The sequence below is a fragment of the Panulirus ornatus genome, chromosome 19 (assembly GCF_036320965.1).
Source record: "Panulirus ornatus isolate Po-2019 chromosome 19, ASM3632096v1, whole genome shotgun sequence".
NCBI classification, from domain to species: Eukaryota; Metazoa; Arthropoda; class Malacostraca; order Decapoda; family Palinuridae; genus Panulirus; species Panulirus ornatus.
This window is the reverse complement of record NC_092242.1, coordinates 5,868,285-5,886,470: the sequence shown is the minus strand read 5'-3', so window position 1 is coordinate 5,886,470 and position 18,186 is coordinate 5,868,285.

Below are 18,186 nucleotides of genomic sequence, written 5' to 3'. Positions count from 1 at the left end.
AGAGAGAGAGAGAGAGAGAGAGAGGGAGAGAGAGAGAGAGAGAGAGAGAGAGAGAGAGAGAGAGAGAGAGAGAGAGAGAGACTCTTTTTCCTTGTTCCCCCAGAAACTACAGACTCCTTCCTTCCTTAAAGCTGTGGACACGGCAGTACAAGAGAAACAAAAGATGTCCGAGATAATCCGATGGACTTTAGAGCCTCTTCCCTCGTATTCATTTACCTTTTTTGCATCAAAAAAAGGAAAAAAGGAACACCGATCCCTTGTACCTCGAAAGAATATATGAAGCTTCTTTTTTTTCTCAGTAAAGCCTTAATGCTTTATTGCTGCTTGTATCCCAGCGTAGCCGCGAAGACCCTCCAGCTTTATTGCTGCTTGTATCCCAACCAAGCCGTGGAGACCTTAGAATTCTATTTCTTCGCGTATTCCATCTTCTTGAAATTACGGGAGTAATATGCATTCCACTTGCCCACCAGAATCGAGACGTCGTGCGGTGGACATTCTGTTTCACATGTCCATATATATATCTGTGAAGACCAGGCGGGTTGGGCGGGAATACTCTCCTTCGGCAGCAGCAGCCTCTGGTTCCTCCTCCTCCTCCTCCTCGAACGTCTTTGACAGTGTGTGGTGGACCCCAGAGGGGCGATGGGCCTCACGCTTCCTACACCGAGACCTCGGCAGCAAACATTGGTCTTCCGCAGCTGTTATGGACATATCTGAGAATCTCCCGTGTCTTTTAGGCATGATGTGCCATTTTCTGAAGGTGCTTGTTAACTTCCTTCCCCAGTTTTTCGGAAATACATTTTCATGTTTCAACTGGTCTGTGCCATCTAGGCACACAGGACAGGAAATCTAATACTGAGGGAAATTTGTGGACAATTATGCCATGTGGTCGAGCAAGATTCCTACGTGATATTGTGAGAAAACTTTGATAAAGAAAATATGAATATTATTAATGTTTCTACCGAGAGACATTTACTGAAAATAAAATATGATACATTCAAAAAGGATGTTTGAATTTTTGGCACTATATATATATATATATATATATATATATATATATATATATATATATATATATATATATATATATATCCAACGTTGAAATGATACATAATTTCAGATCGAGTTTTACGCAACAGCAATATCAATGCTTCCCAGCGGAGCGTCACAGAACCAGAGAACGCTGCGAAAGAAAGCCACACAGAACGCAAATAGTCCGCCATACAAAATCCAAGTGGAACATCACACAAAACCTGGGCGGCACCACACGCAAGACCTGGGGAACACCGCACGGGACCACCACACACAACTTTGGGTACGCGCCCCACACTGTCGACGCCACACAATGGCACAGGGGTCACCCGTCAAGACCGGGAAAAACACACACACACACACACACAAACGCTGGGAACACTGCACAGTACCGGAGGACACCACACAAAACACCTAGGAACGCCACACAATACACGTAGGAACACCACACAATACACCTGGGAACACCACACAATACACCTGGAAACACCACACAAAACACCTGGAAACACCACACAATACACCTGGAAACACCACACAATACACCTGGAAACACCACACAATACAGCAGAAAGGATACTTCCGTCAGTAATAAAGTGACAGGGGAAGTACTCAATATGCCAAGGTTGACGTGCGATCAACTCGATGCAAATCATCACATCTGTTGCCCATCCTGGACGTACCGGTGACACGAAATCGCCATAAAGTCCCATTAATAGCGTCCAGATCATAGTCCAAAGGTCATAATGACACGCTCTTCACACGTGAGGGAGACGTAACCAATGCTAAATCTAGAATGGAGTTTTTCTAGAGGAGGGGGACGAGCCATTTTGAACTTTACTCCCTCGCACCTCAGGGTCTATAGCTGCACCTCACCAGAGCGAGGAAAATGAGGGTATTACACGAAGACTCCTCATTCCCCACCACCCCCTTCCACGGTTTATTACGTCATAACCATCCTAACTAACTACAAAAATGACGCTTGAAGATCATTAAGTAGACTCAGCTTACATAAAGCTGCCGGCGAGTTAACACGACTTACGTCTATATAAAACTCCGGTCGCATCTGTTGCAGTGAATTACTTGGGCGCGGTGCTTCGCCCACTGTAAGTCACAGTTATTATGGCCAGACACTCCTGCACCAGAGATGTTACTGGCTCTTAAGTTTACCAGTATTGCTCCTGTGTTTGCATGTGTGTGTGTGTGTGTGTCTATGTGTGCTCCTGCATCTGTGCATACCACTGACTATAACACAATAATGTGTATATATATATATATATATATATATATATATATATATATATATATATATATATATATATATATATATATATATATATATATATAGTTTGTTTGGATCTCTTTATTACCGTATAGCTCATATACTCCTTTTCTCATATTTCTTACTTAAGAAAGACAGAAAAGCTCTTCTTTGACATCCCTGTGTATGTTTTGCAACATCTCACTATCTCTCTTCTTCTTCTCTCTCTCTCTCTCTCTCTCTCTCTCTCTCTCTCTCTCTCTCTCTCCTCATGGATCTCACATTATCATTTCATGAGTCATATGGCCGGGTTCTCGTTACCTCTTTTTTATGTGACGTCCTCTCCTCCTCTTCCTCCTCCCCTCATTCCTTCTTCAGCTGCATCAACACCTTTCACCACTCCCGTGTATTCCTTCCTTCATCCGCGTTCATTCACTCTTCACAGTCACATCTTTCACTGGTAAACTTTCCTGACAACACACACACGCACACACACACAAACCAATGCCTTCCGGCAGCAGCTCCTCCAGTCGCTGAAGGTGCCAGACGTTCGTTCTTGCTGTATTTCCTGCGCTGCTTCGAAGACGGTGCTCTTTAACTTCTCCTTTCTCTGTTTTTCCCTGCCCAGGGAGCCAACTTAACGTACGCCCGAGCGAGTGTAAAACAGCGGTCAGCTGGACGGATTACAAGTCAATATGAAATCTCCAGTTTACTTTTTTTTTTTTTTTATCATACTTTTATTCCAGTTCTGAATTCCCACCCAAACTATTAGGTCACGTAAACCTTACGGTAGAATTACATTAGGCTGAAGTGCAAATATGGGATTGCTTCAAGGCCAGATCTCTTCGTGGACACAAATAGCAGAAACATACCACTACTTCTGATGTAGATTGCATTCCCAGGCAGTCGAAAATCTAATGCAAAGTCTTCACGATTTGTTGAACTTAACCCTTCCGAGGGTTTTTTTTTTTCGACAGTGAGTCGTCAGCAAACATCTTTGCCAAAAAAAAGACCTCAAGAATATGTCTCTTGCGGATATGGAACTCTAATACCTAGTCTGAGCTTTTGGAAATACACACCCTGGTCACTGAACACATAACACGAATTACAGATCTTATCAATAGTAGCGAATTCGAGGAGGCAACAAGCGACAAGAGCATGGACGGATCTGCTGTCATTAACTTAGATCTGTCTTCAAAAGCAGACACCAATCCAGTAATGCCAAAGCCTGAGTCCAGGACACAGGAGAGAGACACCTCTTCATCATTAACACAACAAGGTTAACAAGATTGTCTGGAAACACTCAGAGCAGGTAATTCCCAAGTCTTGACGAGGTTCATAGAATAACCAAAATGGCAATTTAGCTAAACTCTGCCTTAAACTCTTCCTGACACCTGTGAAAGGCAACACAGTTCTCTCCTGTGGGTTAAGTACAGAGGGAGACTTATCTTGTACTTTAAGAAATGGTAGTGATGAGATGCGACCCTTGCCTACAGACCCCATCATCATCTCTGTGGGTATTGTGCGTAGATGAATGAGGAGGATTGATAGGAGAGAGAGTCCCCCATGTCAGACACCTGCAAGAATGCCAGCATATCTTCTTGCAGATGACTGGCTAAGAGAGTGTTAAGTATTAGAGCCTTGACATACACCAGGGAGCAAAAACTCAATGGCAAAGAGAAAGAAAGAGTGAGTTAGCCGTGTCTCGCCTTGACAGAGAACGAGGAGATGAACTCTAATGGTCTTCCATGAGTTAGCTCTTCACAAAGCACATGCAGTAGCTAACACATCACACAATAGAGCGTCTGAACTTGTTAAGAGAATCTTTGTTGATTCCGTTGTGTCGACGTATGACAAGCATGTGACATCCGTGATCTTAAGAGTCATTAACCAATTATTCAGATTCTTTTCTTGTATCAAAACAGGAAAAAAATGTAGATTAAGGACTAGCATTTTTTTTTCTGCGTTTAAAGAGAAAGAGAGAGATAGATTCTGTGACCTCGGGAACTGAAGTCTATATAAGTTCTACAGCAACAGTCGCTCTGCATGATAAAGAAAGGCAAGTATCGTATCCCTTCCTAACGTCGACTAACATAGCTTACATGCAGACAAAAGTTTCTTCTCCTAAGCGCGACTTCAAGTCTTGGTAGAAGGAGGAGTGTTGGGATCGTACCCAGTTCACTGACTCTGCCTTTCCCGAATAGAGGGTTCGGTACGCCTTTAACCAGACGTATGTCGAAACTTCTGCCTCCGACTGTACACATCTTTTTCGGTACGCCTTGAACCAGACGTATGACGAAACTTTTGCCTCAGACTGTACATATCTTTTTTTCAATGTTTACTTAAAAGACAGAGAAGTCTTCTTATGTGTTGTTCTGCCTTTACATGCAGTGCGAGGGACTAATCTAACCATATAAGTTTTGGAACTTCACTTTTTTTTTCTATTTGTCAGAATCTGTCATGGAAATTTGAGGAAAGATATTTGAATATATATATATTTTTTTATTTTGCTCGGTCTGTTTCTTTTATCTGTGAAGGTCCTTTGACATCCTTTGCAACATGCCGACCAAAGACACGAGCCTCCACCCAAAAAGTCACCTTGGTAGCAGGTAATGTAGTGGAACAGAGAAAACTTTGAATAATGGCCAGAATTACCTTTCTGCAACAGAGGAAAATGCATTTACGTTTGAAGTAACAAAACTCTCTGAACTTTCCATAGCAAACACCACAATGTCCTCTCCCTCCTCCCGCCACCAGTTCATCGCTGAAGTCTCTTGTTTCCCTCAGCCTCCCTGCCTCCAGCTCACCAAGCCAGCCAGACCCCCGGACTGAAGAAGCTGAGCGGATTACATCTCACGAGATATCTTTTTCGCTACAGATCCAGAGTCTTTACAATATCCTGTCTTCCTTCAAGGCCCAGGAACCAGGGATCCTCATTCAGCGGGACTCTAATCCACAAGAAAATGGGGATACCAGGTTTCATCCCAGACAAAAATCTGCAAGAGAAAATGTTCGAGGGAGGGGAAAGTATGACTTAAAGAAAATGCCAAATAGAAAATGGATCGTGATACCATGGCATGAGGGTGGGGGGCGGGGGGTTCTAGCAGAAGGAGTCTATTATTTTGCGTGTGGTAAGGAAGCTGTACCTAATTCGAGAGATGGCGAGGAGGTGGCGTATCTATCGACCTGAAGAGTATTGGTGTGCATGTGGTGAATACAACGCGAAAATTTCTGTGTCAGTCTGTCTGTTCCCTTTCTGTCTCTGACTCTCTGCGTCTGTGTCTCTCTGTCTGTCTGTCTGTCTGTTCCCCTTTCTGTCTCTGACTCTCTGCGTCTGTGTGTCTCTGTCTGTCTGTCTGTTCCCCTTTCTGTCTCTGACTCTCTGCGTCTGTTTGTCTCTGTCTGTCTGTCTGTCTCTCTCTCTGTCTGTCTGTCTCCCTCTCTCCAGCTTCACTGTGAGAACCGTACACAAGCCTTGCCTTAGCAACAATTTTACAATCTACATTAGCAGGGTTTGAACTCCTGCTGAATTCGGGTTCACGCAGCAGTACCTGGTGAAGCAGTCCACTTGTATAAATGTCAGGAGCATCGCACGGATCTCACTGAATTACCGTGGTCAGAATCTATGTACTTTGCGATTCAATACCATTGTTCCGAATATACATACACCGGCAGAAATACATCTTGCATGCATTCAAGAATTGTATATTCGGGTTTGCGCGTGTTAGAAGTCGAGCGGCAAGTTTGATGGAGACAAGACCATATAAGATCGAGGAATTAAATGACGTCACTTCCTGCCAGTTATACATAAAGTAGATTGCGAAAAAAAATATCCCCAAAGGAATCATACGAAGATCCTCTATAGGGGAGACGAAGACACACCCTCACACGTGGATAAAACCGGGGGAGGCAAAAATCTTCTTCGTCTATGTATACTTAGCGTCTCATGTTGCGCCTCTCTCTCTCTCTCTCTCTCTCTCTCTCTCTCTCTCTCTCTCTCTCTCTCAGTCGGGTACCCCACCCATGTGTCTGCTGATTCCTCTAGCCTCGCTTTGTACCTTATCCCTCGTGACATTAAGCTGAACTTATACTTCCCTCGCCGGCATATGCACATACGTATTGCCCATCACCCGTTCTCTGGACTGGCATATCCCAACCGTCTCTTCGTGGGTACAGATTACCCCTCTCCCTCTTGTCAATCGCTCAGGTGGAGGAAAGGGCGCCGCCCTTTCTCTCACGCGCACACCGATAGCAGTTCTCGTTTGCAAAAGAACTGTTATTATAGGTTATGTAAATTAGCAAGGAAAAGGAAAGCGCACGATGGTATCTGAATATATATTAAGAAGGTCTGCCTGCAGCCATCAAACTTGAAGGCGAAATGGTCGGAGAGGAAGGAGAAGGGGAGGGAGGGAGGGAGAGAGAGAGAGAGAGAGAGAGAGAGAGAGAGAGAGAGAGAGAGAGAGAGAGAGAGAGAGAGAGAGTGTAAAATAGCTCCTCCCTTGCCTTTACTTCGAGGGCCCCCACTGAGGCGCAAATGAAGACGCAGTGATGCAGGATAATGGCGCGGGTTTGCAAGCATTATGGTTCTCTGCCGTCCCAAATGGAGGGTCGAGGGTTTATGACGAATCAAATAACAATGGCTCGAGGCGAGGGGGTGAGGGAGGAAGACTTCGAAATTATCATGAGAGTGTTCGCTTGCAGTGTTTGCAGAGGTGTGGAGAGAAGGGTATGGTTGGTCATAGAAATACAATCATGAAAATCACTGAGAGTCTTCACGTGTGCAGCAGCAAGAGTGATGTGAAATACGAAGGAGGAAATATGAGGAGAGATGAGTGGATGGGGAACCATGATGAGGAGAGATGAGTGTATGAAGAAGGAGAAACATGATCAGAGATGAGTGTATGCAGAACCATGAGGATGGAGGAGTTTATGGAGATGGAGAAACATGAGGAGAGATGAGTGTAAGGAGAAACCATGAGGAGAGACGAGTGTACGGAGATGGAGAAACGATGATGAGAGATGAGTGTATGCAGAAACCATGAGGGACGAAGTGTATTTGAAGAAGGAGAAACGTGATGAGAGATGGAATGGATCTGTTCCAGAAACAGGCGTTTCACAATCGGATGTGACGGGGAGATGGAACGTGTGTTTCAGTAAGGCTCACCGTGACCCTGAAACTTGACGAGGTGGCACTCCTACGTAGCGCCGCCATGCTGTAAAATTCTCTACTTCTATGGGTCGAACCAACTGGGGTTCAGAGGGAAAACGAAGCGTTTCGGATACTTGCACGAAACGAAGCTATGAATCTGATAACATGGATTGATGTGGAGTGATAGTAATATGAAGAGCAAAATAGCTAGAAATGGAATACGCATTTCTATTCATTTCATGTAAGCTAATAGAAAATAAGTCAAATCAATTGACGTCAATTATGAGCAATGATCAGTCAGATAAGTACGTAAGCGTGTTGACGATGATAGTCTCTAGCAGCTTAACTGACGTGTAAAATTCGATTAGAGTTATCACAAAAGCCACATCAGAGAGATAAGAGCAACAGTCTTATCAGCTGTGGCACGAATCTTTCCGCTGATAATGATTAATGTAATCATTTTCCATTTCCTCAGTAGGACGAACGCGTCTCCGAGAGTCGCACTCTAATGCTCCTATGCCCTAAAGGAGACGGGGCGATTCACGACCTTGTGTCGTCCCGATTAATCCTTTAATCCCACTACCGTCATTCATTACCATTATCACCTCATTAGTCTCGGGATAATGACAGACCTGAGCACCAGACAATAAACAAGATTAAGACCCGAGATACATTACGGTCCAGGTGATAATGTGGGTAATTTGAGTCATCCTTTATCGAGGGGTCGCCTTGAGGCATTGTCTTCATCCACCTCGACCACGTTGGACGAATGGGGAGCACCACCCGCGACGAGTTCGAGGCTGAACATTAAAGTATGACTGGTGACACCTGAATGACTTAATGTGGTCGAACACGTATCGTGCGCGAGGTGTATATATCCTCCCTTGAGCACGACGGTACGATCCTTGAGCAGGACGGTGCGACCCTTGAGCAAGACGGTGCGACCCTTGAGCAAGACGGTACGACCCTTGAGCAAGACGGTACGATCCTTGAGCACGACTGTACGACCCTTGAGCAAGACGGTGCGACCCTGGAACACGACGGCACGACCCTGGAGCACGACGGCACGACCCTGGAGCACGACGGTACGACCCTTGAACACGAAGGCACGACCCTTGGGTGCGAGAGCCTGGCATTCAATCTGACCCATGAGGGACAACAGTGATTATTTTCTAGGAATATGCGAAAACAAGAGAAAACATCACCTTAACCGCCCCTACCATTCACACCACAAGACACAGTCATTCACTGCCATCACTAACAACACAAGATACCACTTGCCTTACCGTCAAGAACTCTTCCCAGTAGAATTTTGTGTCATCGTCCCTCGTACATCTTCCCAACAAACTAATAACATCAACACTTCTCTTGTTACCTTCCCCACCATTTCTTTTCTTTCACTAGTCCTTGACAATATCATTAAAGTCTTCCGCGGAATCACACTTTCTACCAACTTCCACGCGATCTCGACTACAACCCATGTTTTTATGCCTCAGTATCTCCGTCTTGATCTCTCTCTCTCTCTCTCCCTACACTGAGGTTGTGGTACCTTGACATGCTCATCTCCGCCTCACATCTCTCTAATTCCGATTCCATCTCTTGCTCTGAACACCCGAACTGCACAACGATCGAAGGGAATAGTAATACACGTAAACCTCATTGTATTCCGAGTATATATATATATATATATATATATATATATATATATATATATATATATATATAGTTCATATTCTGGATGTTGCCCCTTCAGGTTCCCTGGCAATTCTCCCTTCTCCCTTCACCAATAGATTCTCGTTGCCGGCTGAAGGACCTGTCTTAATAAGAATCAGTATCAACGTGTTTTCCCTCCCACTACAGACATACTAAACCTATAAGATGCCGTTGGAATATCGTTCTGGAATTATGCAAACGAGGACTTCATTCGTTCGGCTCCATTTCCGCACGAGTGATGAAGTGGGGAGGAGGAGGAGGAGGAGGAGGAAGGATAGGGTTGCGCGCGCGCGCCTGCCTGCCATCCTGGCCCCCCTGAAGTGTAAATCGTCCCCACGTTACAAGAGGGGAGGAGGTGAGGAGGGTTTCCCCGAGATCGGCTGATGCGCAATCTATATGCTGGCGAGGGATGGATATGTTTTCAGCTAAATGTCCGGAGATAAGCAGTAAGCGAGACGGGAAGAACCAGGGGGCCTCGATGAAGCGGGGCAGGACCTGACGCCTTGCACAGGGGAGAAGCCATATTTCTCTGACTTGATCGTGGTGTGAAGGAGAGGGAGGGAGAGAAGGAGGGTTCAACCTTATCCCTCTAGGGATACGGGATTGTGTTCATCTTCTGATCCCTGACACTCCCGCCATTATAATCATTATTATTATCATCACTATCATCATTATTGTTATCATCATCATTGTTATTATCATTATTATCATTGTTATTATCATTATCATCAATCATCATTACTTTTATGAATATTATTGTTATTCTTATCATTATCATTCCTGTATAGTGCTAGAACTCCTTCCTCTTGTTATCATTACTATTGCATGGCCCAAGAACCTCCTTCTCGAAGGGAATTCCTGCATCTTGAAGGATGCGCCTCGTCCACCTACAGTAATACAGTAGTTGACAAGCCACATAGCCTAACTAACAGGAAAACTGATCCGTTTACTTAGTTATGCACTTGTTCATGGACTGTTTATGAAGTTCACAAAGGTAGGTATAGGACCGTTCCTATACCTGTGTGTGTGTGTGTGTGTGTGTGTGTGTGTGTGCCCACTATTTATTGCCCCCCTGGCATTATTTACGAAAGCTCATGTACAGCGAAAGGCAACCGCTACCTCATCTCAATTTCCTGAAAGGACTGTTCAATTGTTGACGCAATCTACTCCTTTTATCGCATATACGAGGCGGTCAAAGCCTTCACTCTTCCATGAGGATGATTGTCTATTCACAACACACACACACAAGGACATGAAAAACAAGAAGATATTTACCTTTCAGTCAACGCGCGGCAAAATTCTGTTCTGGTTCGTCTTTCATCTCCTGTCATGTTGCATAGGTCATGTTGTGTAGGTCATGTTGTGTAGGTCATGTTGCTTCTGTGATGCTGCGTCTGTTATGTTGCGTCTTTCAGTCATGCTGCGTCTGTCATGTTGCGTCTCTCAGTCATGCTGCGTCAGTCATACTGCATCTGTCATATTGCGTCTGCCTGCCATGTTGCGTCGGTCATGCTGCGTCCGTCATGTTGCGTCTGTCATGTTGCCTCTCCAAGCCATGCTGCGTCCGACATGCTGAGTCAGTCATACTGCATCTGTCATGTTGCATCTGCCATATTGCGTCTGCCTGCCATGTTGCGTCGGTCAGATGTTTCGTTCTGCTGCGAGAGTCATACAAGTTTTCTTAACCTCCTGATTACTGCAGTGGCGCGCCGCACCCACGTAGGCACTGTTCTCTTAAGAGCGACCCCATGAGCGCGGCAGTACGATCTCTGGGCACGAAGGTGAGGCCATCAATGTGGAACGGGACGGATACTGCGTTACGGCGGTGCTCTATCCATGGGCACGAAGGCACGACCATTGAGGACAGTGGTACGACCAGTGAGCACGACTTCGTATACGACCCTTGATAACTGAAGGGACGAGTCGTAAGCACAGCGTTACAACCTTTAGGTGCAGTGGGACGCCTGACCCGGTCTTTAAGGACTAGGTGTCCGACGGTCACGCCATTCTTCTCAAGGGTCGTACCGTCGTGGTCAAGGGTCGTACCGTCGTACAAAAGGTTCGTGCCTTCGTGTTCAAGGGTCGTGCCGTCGTGCAAAAGGGTCGTACCTTCGTGCTCAAGGGTCGCACCGTCTTGGTCAAGGATCATACCGTCGTGCAAGAGGGTCGTACCGTCGTGCTCAAGGGTCGTACCGTCGTGCTCAAGGGGTCGTACCGTCGCGCCCCAGGATTTTACCGTTGCGTTTAAATGACAGATTCACAAACGTCTCAAACATGCTTTTAGTGTTTTCAGTTACTTCTACAAAATGCTCGACTTCTTAACCATCGTTGCAAACATTTTTTTGCGGAAGAAAAAGAAAAATTCTAAAATATCCTGTTATTCTCATATCATCAATCCACCTGGAACCACTATAACAAGAACGAGTCTAACTCGAGAGCTCTTCTTGCAAGAGAGCTTACGTATGCTCGTACTATATTGGTCGTATCTGACCCAGAATCATCCCCTTCTTTTGGTCATTTTCATTTGAAGTCTTTTAAAATTAGAACTTTGTCTATCAGTCCGGACGACACACTCCGCACTGTTACGAGGTTTTTGAAGGGGATTAGAAAGGTCAAAAGATCAAAATCTAAAACATGAAAATTACGTCTATACAAACTTTTCCTGAAGTGTAGCTTACTCTATGAGCGATTAAGATACTACTTTACACACTATAAGTATAAAAACCCTAAATCGAAATTAGGGGCCCTAAAAGAAACCATATATATATATATTTGTAAATCTAGCGACCTTTTCTCTTGTACAGTCCTGGCGAATGATATACACGGCGTACCTTAATCATCCATGAAGAGAAGGTACAGTAAATCAGATTTTTATGTGTTCCCAGTGACAGTCTATAACCATAAATTCGTGGCGAGGGATGCAGGCAGGAGAGTGAGGCAATACGAGAAGTGGGGCTCCAAGGCACAAGGCTCTGGACACCTGGAGCAACGTTTCCAGTCTTAGCTGTCAGAGACTGGTGGAATGGAGCAACGTTTCCAGTCTTAGCTGTCAGAGACTGGTGGAATGGAGCAACGTTTCCAGTCTTAGCTGACGAGGACTGGTGGAATGGAGCAACGTATCCAGTCTTAGCTGACGAGGACCGGTGGAATGGAGCAACGTTTCCAGTCTTAGCTGTCAGAGACCGGTGGAATGGAGCAACGTTTCCAGTCTTAGCTGTTAGAGACTGGTGGAATGGGTAAGTCTTCTCACACTTAAAGGAGTTACTTACTTCGTCTACAAACGTTGTTGACACAGTCATCTGTGTAAACGGAGACGTGTGGTTCTATCAACGGATAAAGTGAGAGAGAGAGAGAGAGAGAGAGAGAGAGAGAGAGAGAGAGAGAGAGAGAGAGAGAGAGAGAGAGAGAGAGAGAGAGAGAGAGAGAGAAGTACTGAGTTATCATCTGGTTCTCTTCGATCAGTCAGGGACACACTTCCCTGCCTCCAATAATGTAGACCATTTTTCAACGGCAGTCAGGCTCCTCTGTCTCCGTCCACTTCATCATCCTCCCGTCATTCACTTGCGTTTAACTCTCATTCTCTCTCTCTCTCTCTCTCTCTCTCTCTCTCTCTCTCTCTCTCTCTCTCTCATCAAGACCTGTCTTATTCTTAAGTTCCTCCATCAGTGTCTTGCACATACATGTTTTTCCTGAATACATCCTCTCCAACTCCTTTTACTGCAATTCAGACGCATTTACCATCGCGTTTATTCACTGCGACTTTTACTCCTACACTTGCTTTTACCTCTTTGGATACCTCATTCGATCGTACAGTGGTAAAGCAGATTAGAACAGGCTGGAAAAAAAGAGGGATTGTATCGGGTACGAAACAGGAGAACGGTTGAAGGTACCAAGCTATAAAACTCCTTCCACATACATCATGTGGAAGCCAGTGTCCAGGCACTCCAGGCTTTGGTCTGGACTTTGCCAAGTCACCCAGCTACTCTGTCATTTACAGGCATCATGTATTTACAAAATGGTAAAATACGTATAACAACCGATAACGCATACATCATAATACAACAGTAAGTTGAAGAGACATGGCGCCACGAATGCAGGACAACGTCCACGTCATATATGAATGATATGATGGAACATCAGTTACCCAGCCAACGTTATCAGTGGCACGATGCATGTATATATATCTAGCTAACAACTTGACCGGTGCGGGTGTTTGGAGGGGGACACTGTACACGAGATCGGGAGGGACTTAAGTCTTTAGTAAATCATACAGAGAACAACGGACGTCACAATGTATGTATGGTACGTATCGCTTTTGATCTGTGGCAAGGAAATTAAGGTTTCATCGCTGCCATCCCTGAAGGACCTTCATCATATCTTGCTCAAGACTTGGATCTTTTCCTGAACGGTCGGAAAGAAGATGGATCTCATCTACGGTGAAGATTTACTGGCTTGATTTTCACATGAATTGAGAACCCGAGCATCGAATACAAGCAATGTAGCTAGATAACAACTTTTGAGAACATGGCTCCTCTACATCATAGACCTCAGTCTTCTACAATTAAGGCTGCCAGAAGGAGATGTATTTCCATAAGCCACGTATTAGGGAGTATCGCCCCTTCATCTCCGTTCCATAACCTTTATGATTATATAATTGGTCTTCCTTAGTCTCCATAGAGAGAACTTCCTGCGACTCCCCCTCCCACCACTAATCGTGTGTGAGACAATAAAATCCTAAGACGCACCTTAAAAAAAAAGAAAGAGGGAAGGTCGCCGATAAAACTATTTAATGGCATCGGGAAAGCCGGAAGACACCCCGGGACCGGCATGTTAATGGAGAATAATTGGCGGTCTTTTGCGAGGAGTTTACGGTCATGAGAAAGACGTCCAGTAGACGACCGAAGACGAGACATAGACACTAACTACACGCTCTGCCTCCGCCCCGACCCACCACACAGCGGAAGCACAGACGTTCACATCTGCCACACAAGCCAGGGAAACATACCTTGCAACCACACGAACCAAGTGGACTCCCTCACAGTTCAGTGCCACTGAGGTGGATGTTCTTCTCCCGCCACACAGCTCAGATGGACAGTCCTACTCGCCAGACACAGCTCAAATAGACCTTTCTCAATCACCCTACGATCCACGAGGGTCCCCTCCAAAACAGATGGGTCAGGTTCCTCCTCTCGTGAGCAGCAGCAGTGAAGGATCTTAGGATCGAACCTCCAACACACACACACACCCGGTGTGTTTTGGCAGTACTTGCTCATGTTTATTCCGTCTCCAGGCTGGCTGAGAAAACCTGCCTCACATAACACAACTTCCAATTAACTCTCCTGGACCCGAACTTCGAAATGAGTCTCGCTTCAAAGAAAAATCGTCGTTCGCTGTAATGGCCTAAAAGTCACCAGATGCTCCTCTAATTTCCTTCGAGAACCGACCCAGGCGTGAGAAATTATTGGACCCACGTCCAATAACACGTTCGCAGTCTTTTTTTTTTTATTATTACTTTCTAAAGTAGCGGCATCACCGTGCCCTCCGGCTCAACACACGGGGAGAGGAGGGGGGTGTCGTAGACGCACCTGTCTCGCCACCTATGAGGAACCTGCGTTGTCCCTCCCTCTTCTCCTCCAGGAGCTCCCCTCGTTACCTGGCGGATCTCCAACGTTAATCACCTTCAGGAAACGTCTTGGCACCTTCAGGAGCTCCCTTTAACGTCACTGCCTCCCTCATCAGGTTACTATCCTGACGTCTCGTCGTGGACATCAACAGAGGAGTTGATCTTCCTCCTGTAGACTACAGATCGTCAATTCTCTCCTTCGTAATGTTCAATATTTTCTGGTAAAAAAAAAAGCCCTGAATTTCTCAGGTACTTACATCTGTCTGAGTAAAGGTATACACTAAGCCTTGTAGTACATCCATCTGTGTCCTCACGGGACTAAACAATATCGAAATGTGTTGTAAAATCAATATTAAACCTTTTAATCTGGAAAACATATGCCATTGGTTGTTTACACATGAGGCACCATCAAATTTTATAAGCGTTCAAGTCTTTCCCCGGGAAAAAAAAAAAGATTGGCTGCTTCCACGAGTTAAAAAAAAAAAAAAATGATTCCTGAATAAAAATGAACAGGATGCTAATCCGATCTGGTTTCTGCGGGAGGAAAAAAAAATATTCTATTGCAATATTGCAGAATGTAACCGTACCACAATAAAAGTCTGCTGAGCAATCATCACTGCATTTGTTGCCCATCAACAAAACACGACGCTGAAAAGAAGTGTCAGTTTTTTTTCTACGCTGTGTTGCATTATCCTCTGCAGAGAGAGAGAGAGAGAGAGAGAGAGAGAGAGAGAGAGAGAGAGAGAGAGAGCTACTACGGTGCTTAAGAATTCGATATGTGTAAAAATTCTAAACAAGTTTTCGATGATGTCAGACCAGAGGTCGTCATTTTTAGTGCCATCCACCGTCTTACGGATGGACGGACAAACGGACAGACGATCAGACCGATGAACGACAGACAGGACGAAGAGAGACAGGTTGAGACAGAGGGATGCATGAAATGGACGGATGAATGGATTCACGAACAAAGTGATGCTGGTTGATCCATTCGCTACAAAATAGCAAGCAGCCACAAATATGACGACATTCTTTTGTCATGAGTGTATAGTTGGCCCTCAGGGGAGTGGGGCGTGTGCGCGAGTAGGAAGGGAGGAGAGTGAGTGGTGAAGGCGAGTCTGCGTCTAGGATGTTGTGATGTCACCATGACTGTTTAATCTGTTCATAAGTAGGGCGTTGAGGAAGTTAAATGCGTACCTTCAGAATACGAAAAAGATAGGTCGCCCCTCTCACATCTTTGAGAAAGGTCGCTCCATTCACTTCCCCGAGAAAGGTCGCTTCCTTTCGCATCCTTGAAAGAGGACGCTTCCTCTTACACCCATGAGGAAGGACGCTTGCTCCTTTCATCCCTCTGAGAAAGCTATCTGAGCTACAGAGAATAATCTCACCAGTGTATATCGTACAAAAAGACGTCTTATTTCTCCTTATTCGACAGGGACCAAGATCATCGCTCGATAAAGTACAACTGACCAAATCAAAGGGTAAAAAAGAATTCACGAATGGTTACTCCCTGTAACAATGCTCTTACGCCTGCAGGTAAGCAGATTCCACACACCAGCTCAGGGCAATGAAACGAGGGTGTGATAAAAAGGACAAAAGCAGAGTGATGTTAAAAGCATTATCGACCTTTTTCTTTTTTTCCTTTTGTTCAACACCTGGAAACATTAGAGTTCGGTATGGACGAATATAACGTTAACTCGAATGGTTTACAAAAAATTTATCTTTGTGTAAAGGTGAGTGCATAATGCTCTCTCTCTCTCTCTCTCTCTCTCTCTCTCTCTCTCTCTCTCTCTCTCTCTCTCTCTTCTCTCCCTGTCTCTCTCTCTCTCTTTCCTCCTCCTCCTCCTCCTATTTTTTTTTTTACATCTTTTCTTTCCATGTTATAATAAAAGCAGAATTCCTCGAATGTGTCTTAAGCCTTCCGCTTTGTGGAATTTCCATGAATAAATTTAGAAGACATTTCTGCCTCCGCGATGAAAAAGAAGAGGAGAAAACATTCGCTCGGTTTAGGAATCTTCTTCAGCTGCGGATCATCGCGTGGAGGGGGTAAAGCCTCCAGTCGCTCACCCACTCCTGAAATTATGGTCAACACTGAAGAAGGGTTCCCCTCACCCCCTTGTTTTTGTTGGGACGAATGTACATATGTGGAGAGAGAGACGTGGGGCAAAAATATGCACGTGTTTGTAAGTGTGTGTGTGTGTCTGTGTGTGTAATTATCTAACGTGTAATTCGCTATCTGTACAGTAAGGGGAGGTAGTTTTATAATCTGTTATATGATCGTGTGTCAAACTCCCTAACTTGTGTGTGGCTAAAAACATGTTGAAAGATACATTTGCCACTGTACACTATTTCCCCTCTCCAAGACTCTGTTTCTATGCAAATCCAATTATTTCCAATCAGTTTTTTAAAAGATTAAATCCATCATATATATATATACATTATCATTCCAGGACTCTGTTTCCATGTGAATCCCCAAGTGATTCCAGTCAGTTTCTTGAAGATAGAAATCTTTCATTATCAGAATCTGAACCTTTTCTGATATGGGTTATCAGTTCCTCTCGCTTTCTCCTGCGCCATTGTAGTTGTATCTTAATGATCTTCATTTCCAACTGTCTGGTTCGTGAACATCATATGGAGGATTGCAAGTTATCAACACTATCATACGGGTTTTTCCTTTTATCTATTTCCCATTGATGTACGGTTTAAAGGGACCTTTTATCATTATTCACCGAAACATAAGGTTTTCCCTTAATTCAAGGGTCAATACTTCTCCTCCTCGTCCTTCGTTTTCTCTTCCCTTTTCTTGCTGTCTTGTATCTCCCAGGAGAGACTTATTTAGATTTTTATCTCTTTTGTAAGTTTCGTCCCCACAACTCCAGCAATATCTGGTCGGGTTTTCCTCTATTCGGTCCGTGACTCTTTTTCCATTTGCCACCAATTTACCGACATTCGTGTACAAAACTGTGTGCTTTACCAGAGCACTGATACAACATGCCCGTCCTCTCGTGTGTTTGTTGGCTGGGCTAATATGCTCTCAATACTTGTTTGTCCGAAAGGCGACCCTTATCGTTGGCAATGCATCTATTTTACAGGTATAGGGATAATAATAGATTGGCAGACATCATTATCCGGTGATTACGGTCAACGATTTTTCTTGAGTGAACTGAGCAGCTTGTTGACCCTCTTCACAAGGGTAACTGATAGTAATTTGCTCCCCTGATGATGATTCTGACGTCGTGTTGTGCAAGTCGACCGGGAGGGTCTGGGAAAGGACCACAGCAGTCGTGTGGGAAAGGAGGAAATTGAATGATATCTCTGCTTCGAAACATCACCGAGAACAGAAATGGAAAACAGAAATGGAGAACAGAAATGGAAAAACTCTTAATCTACATCGGAGGCAATTTATAATTCCTA